We start from the raw sequence: 6416 nt of genomic DNA on the forward strand, positions 1-6416 counted from the left end.
GGAGTATTGAAGAAAATCCATATATCCCCCGAGGAGTTATACAGTACAGAGTCAAAATTGAGCCGAACATGAATTTTATTAGCTTCCCCCACAGACAGCTTAGGTTCACACACCCCAACGATTGCCCAGTTATGCAACCTAACTAACTTTTTCAAGCAGCGTAAGTTTGGAGATTTTACGATCCCCTGAATGTTCCAAAAGAGGGCCTTAATCGTGGGATAACACTATAAAAGAATTTTGAGTGGTTTTTGACACAGACTTGAGCCCCCTATCTGACGAGAATTTCGCACGAATGCCCTTGGTCTTGGTTGGTTTGGTGCTAAGATCCAACGCTGCAATTTGATCAGGCTTCATCGGTGCAACTGAAGATTGTAACAACTCCTACTCTGTGTAATGGTACCTAGGATGCCGCGGCGACAGGTTTCCTACAGAAGAAGGCAATTTTGACAGGATGGCTCGGTCACAGGTTTCCTTCTCATCTTCTGTTGTAACAGGTTCCCCCCGAACAGCAGTCTCACCCACCTGCTCTCGTAGCACTTGATCAGCTGCATCCCGGATTATACGCTCAGCCGCAGACTGGATAGCGTCATCCATCACAATCACTATATTCAGATTAGAAGGAGCACCAAGCAGTGGCTCCTCTGCTATATAGGTGACATGATGGGGTGCATCCTCGTCTGTTGCCGGAGCCCGCCGCGGTGGTTCATCCTACTCTAGTCCCCGATCCTCCTCATTCTCAATCGGCCGCTCGACCCTGGAGGCAATCTGAGCAGTCCTTCCCCCAGAGGAAGGGACACCCTCATCCGTCGGCACCCTATCCCCCACGATAGGTATCGACGCTACTGGTCGTTGTTGTTTCATTGCCACAACGGCAAGCTGGTCGTGACTAGAGTTGCCCATAGTCGGCTGCTGCACCGTTGCCGCCTGCATAGTACCCCTGTTTGTTGTTTGCTTGGGCCGGCTAGATTGCGCATGCTGCTCCTCTTGGCGGGGAGGTTGTCCTGGTCGAAGCTCCGGGTGCTTTAGATGACATTCCTCCTCCCCATGACCTAATTTGAAGCAATGTCAGCAGTATTTAGGGAGGTTTTCGGAGACTAACAGTTGCCAAAACCCAGGTCCATCTCCAATTTGAATCCAAACCCGCTGTGGTAATGTTTGGAGGAGATCCACTTCGATGCATACCCTCGTTACACTTGGCCGCGAGAGTGTAGCAGTTGCTAAGTCCATAAACAAGGGTTTCCCAAACACGAGACCACCTGGAAGAGGCAGTGCTTGTTAAACAAATGTATTGGAAGTTTTGGCAGGGTAAACCATACCGGTACCAACGAAGATTCCTTGTCCACATGAAAGGCAGGTGTCCATCTAAACACTCTTATTGGACACCCCTGGACGTACCATATACTTCTAGTCCAAATCCGCATAAAGTCTGTTTCATTGTTCAAGCGGATCAGCACATGTCTCCCATCCAAGAGTCCAATAGCAGGCCTCCTTCAGGTCAAGAGAGAAGAACTTAAGGATATCAGCCATAGCTAGTCGACCCTTGGAGAATTTGCCAAAGAGGGCAAACTAAAATGGGCGAACAATATCATCTATCTCAGACTGTGAAAAGGAAATTGCAGGTTCTCCTCAATGAGACGTAATGGCTCCCTTAACCTGAGGTAATGACATCGGCTTATCCAAGAATAACTTCGAAAACGTCTTAGACTTGAAGGTCGGCGAGGACACCCCGGCTGCCTACCTTCTCCAGGCGGCGGGGCAACCGTTGCTGCCATGCCACAGCCTACCTTATTTAGACGGAACCCTTTTTTTTTAATTTTAAATCCAATACTTTAGATTTAAATCCAAAACCGGCCGGGCAACCCGACTTAGCCACAAGGCTAGCCTACTCTTCTTTTCCTGATTGATGGCACCCCTATCCTATCTAAGTGGATTTCCCCCCGCGCCAAATGTGGCATGTCGTGAAAATGATCATAAATGCTGATGGTCCGGTACGGTCCAGCGACACCCACGTTGGCTAGCCTATCCACCACCCTGTTTGCCTCTCTGTAACAATGCATAATCTGTGTCGTATCTAGAACCATGCTCCAAATCTCCTCGACCTCTTTGTGAACCCGTCATGGACACTGGAACCTTCTCTGCAGAATCCCTACCAGAACCAATGAATCAACCTGTATGTAAACACTGGTAAAACCCCTCTGCGTACACAACCGGAGGCCCGTTGCAAAAGCCAGTACCTCTGTCCGTAAACTCGTGGTTTCCCCAAAGGAAGCCGAGAAAGCGAATAGAGGCTACCCGGAAAAGTCACGAAGAACTCCCCCACCCCTACTAGCTCCAGGATTACCCTTGGAACACCCATCCGTGTTCAAGGCTAGGATTCCCCCCCCCCAGGCAGCCGCCACCCCACCACCTAAACACTGAAATGCTGAGGCGGGAGAACGATCCCCTCCAAAACCTGAAATAAAGTATGCATCCCAAACTGTTGATTGAACTGTCCTCGGCCACCCCTTTCAAGTCTCGCAGGATGTCGTGGCAAACCCTCGCCTGGCACACCTGAACGCCTTAAAAAAAAAAGCCTTATTCCACGCCTTCCAAATGTGCTAGCAAAGAAAACTGGGGAGGATGAAGAAAAGGAACCGACCTTTCTCCGACCTTGGTGGCGACAGCCACCAAGCCGCAAGCCAAGCCCGCATCGAAGATCCTCACTGTGTCACCCCACAAATCCTACCAAAATACTCCCAGACCCCTCGCGCGACCTCCCCCTCGGTGAAGACGTGCTTAACGGTCTCAACTGCCCCCGCATGGCAGCACAAACACTTTGAGGCCAACTGTAACCCCCACCCTCCCCAAGGCTCCTGTTACAGGTAACTTCCCCAGTAGCAGGCGCACCATGAAGAACGAAATCGTTAAAGGGATTCGGGAGTGCCATACCTGAGAGTGCATCACAGAGTAATTTTGCGCTCGACGGACCTCCTGAAAGGCAGATGCCATGGAGAACCTGACTGACGGCGTTTGGCTCCATACCAACTCGTCTCGGCCGTCCCCCTTCGAAATCGGATGTTGGAGGATTGGGTGGATGAGCTCGTGCGAGATGACGCGTGTAAGCCGATAAACGTCCCAGGCCCCATTAGAAATGAAGTCCTGGAAGGAGAGGTCCGGTAGCACCGTAACTTTGAGACATAAAGCTCCACTCCCTAACTAGTTGTCATACTAAAAATCGCAAGATCCCCTGTTCACCAGCCATACCATGGACAACGGGCCTCGGCCTTTCCGATTTCTGAATGTATGGACTTTCAAACCAGAGTTATTAGACATCATCCGATCCGCCTGGACTGTAGACGTTCAGGGCGCTCCTCTATGTATGCTGTGCTTAAAACTTCAGGGGACTCGGAGAGTGATCCAGCAATGGAACAAGCAGAAATTTGGCAGTGTTGGTACTGCAGTTAGAGAGGCGGAGACCAGGCTAGCAAGGGCAGAGGGCAACGTGGGCACGTCTGATTTGGAGGAGGATACTGAAGAGCTTCATAGGGCACAGGCGAATCTCAACAGGGTACTGGTAGTGGAGGAACAATTTTGGAGGCAGAAAGCACGGGTTAAATGGCTTGCCTGTGGGGATCGGAATACACGATTTTTTCATGCAGTAGTGAAACAACGTCGCTCGCGCATGGTCACCAGCCTTGGCGACAGGTTTCCTGCGATCATAGGCAATTCAGCCTCGGCCCCGTCATCACTATCGTCGCTGCCCACCTCTTTCTGCTCCGTTATCAACAATCTCAGCTCACCATGTTCCATCCCTGCGTCCACCGAACCCACCTGCATGTTGCCTGGCTGTGTCGCTTCACCTCCCAGCGACCCATGCCTGGTTTGTAGTTCTCCTACCCCTGGTGGGTGATCAGACCAGCTCAGTCCTAGGCCTCCAGCATGAAGTTCGTCTTCAGCCGCAACCCTACCAGCGAGCTGATACGCTCCCACATCCTTCTTCCCCGCCATCGCAGCCTCCGACTCCTTACTGCCGCACTCTGTGGGCAGCCCAACCTTCCCTCCCAGTCGAGCAGGCCGCTCCTAGCCACTGAAGCCGCTACCACAGGTGAACCTAAAGCCTATTCCCCCTCCCTCTGCGCACCTCCAGCCTTACTACCCTCTACCACAGCAGCCACCTCTAGCTCTAGGACCAGCGGCGCTGCTACTCCCTGACCTGAAAGATGACCCAGGCCAGCTATTCCCTTGGCCCTTTCCTCTACACTTGGTCGCCCTCCCCTCACAACCCCAGGTTTTGGAACTCGAAATTCAGGATGTAGCACATGGCACGCCTCTACCCCATGCCCCTGCCAAAAGCAATGGGAGCAATATAGAGGCAAATTTTCTGGAATTAAGTTCTGCCAAAACCTATCATTTGCGCCGTTGCCGATCCAGACTCTTGCCGATCGAGGTTTAAGCAGGTCCGTCTCAACACACACCCTCGCACAGCTTGGTTGAGTTGCCTCCAACGTTGTCGAGTCCACAAACAACGGCGTACCCAGCAGTGAAACAATTTGGAATAGCACCTCCTTATTAAAATAATGGACTGGCAGTTTGGGCAACCGGAACCATACGGGGGCTATCGACGATTCCTTGTCCACATGGAAGGACGTCGACCATTTGAATATCTGCATCGTATACCCATGAACATACCAGATGCTTCTGGACCAGAGCCAATGAAAGTCCACTTCATTAGACAATTTAATAAAGACATGCCTCGCATCAAGCAGTCCCACCGAAGCCGCTTCCCTCCAATCCAACGTAAGGAAAAACTAGCGCACCTCCTCCATCTTGGGCCTGCCCCTGGAGAATTTTCCAACCAAGGCAAATTTGTAGGGTGAAGCCAACCTATCGAGAGTATCTTGTGAGAACAGCAAAGCCGGTTCTCCCTTGTGCATCGCAGCCGAAGCCTGGACAGCGAGGGTAGGCTGAGATGAGCCGTCCGAGATCAGCGCAGCGAAAGATTTCCTTTGAAACGCCTGAGAAGGCGGTGCACACCCCCCAGCAGGAGGCTGGAGGGCAGCCATAGCCGCCCTTGCGACTAAACAGCGGCTGTGACAGCCCCACCTTCCCCTAAGGTGAACCAAAGAGGTTAGCGGACTGCCTGCCCAACTTTCGCCAGGACTAACAAGCAGTTATATACGATCTAAAATGTTCCGGAAAAATAAAAGCGCTCTCAGACAAGTCAAAATCACAAAATAAAAAAAAATGAAAATCGGAGCCGACATGAATAGTGCCAAACACGGCAAAATCCGGCCGGATACTGGCCAGAGAGCAAAAGACCGGATTCATTTTTCCCCACGGCAATCCGGCCAGTTTCTGGCTGGATTCGACCTTGTCCTTTCCCGCCAAAAATTTTTCTGTTGCCGTTTGAAAACCGAATATGTCCGAAACCCAACCAAACATCAGTCAAACATATACACCTTGAAATTAAGCATTTACAAGCCAAAATAGCATACAAAAGTTATCCAACAAGTTTATACATGTAAAGTTTGCAAATTACAACTCAAACGAAAAGTTGTATCAAAATGCACTTAGGGTTTCGCCCAATAAGGAGCTATTCAAAAATACATTCACATAAGCTCAACTCGGCAACCAAAGATCCTAGCTTCTCAAAAGTATTCAAATTCCTGTAAGAAAAATAAAAGAAATTGAGTGAGTTTACGCCCAGTGAGATACTACCACTCAAGCAACGAAGTTCATATAGGTATGAAGCATTTCATTCCAATTCATTCAATAAGTAAGTAAACCAAAATTATACATCATTAGAATGGGTAAAAGGATACGGACGGCTCTCAAGAGCCCCTTTCCTCGCTTGCATACTTGATCGGACCTCATTGACCCTCCGTCAATGTTAAAAAAAATAGCCAAACGTAGACTCCACTTTACTCCCATTCCTTCCACCCAACATACCCCTACCGGGCCCGAACTCCAAATAGTATAACTTTGGTAATATTCGAGTACACCGGAATCGAGAGTCTCATACTATAAGATTCCATATAAAAGTCCCCATGATTCGTCAATTTTCACGACCAAGCCCTCGCCGGCTCGATTCAATCGACTACCAATGGGGTTGAACTCAGTAGTAACAGTAATGGCCGTTGGATACTTGTCCAAACGACACCAAATCCAGTATATTCATATACCATTCAAGTATTACAGTAAACAGTCACATTGAACATAAAAAGTGAGAGTGATCAAGTACACCCTCACTTCAATCAATGTCAATGGTGCAAGTAAACATTCAAGGCATCAATTCAAGTGTAACAAAGCCACATAGTAACAAACAAGTGAGTAGTACACTCACCAAGCAAGCAAATGATATTTCATACACTTCCGCCCAAAGAGCGTTTTGAACCACCGTCACGCCCTAAAACATTCAAATAAGCACAATGAGACTC

The sequence above is a fragment of the Coffea eugenioides genome, chromosome 3, assembly GCF_003713205.1.
Source record: "Coffea eugenioides isolate CCC68of chromosome 3, Ceug_1.0, whole genome shotgun sequence".
NCBI classification, from domain to species: Eukaryota; Viridiplantae; Streptophyta; class Magnoliopsida; order Gentianales; family Rubiaceae; genus Coffea; species Coffea eugenioides.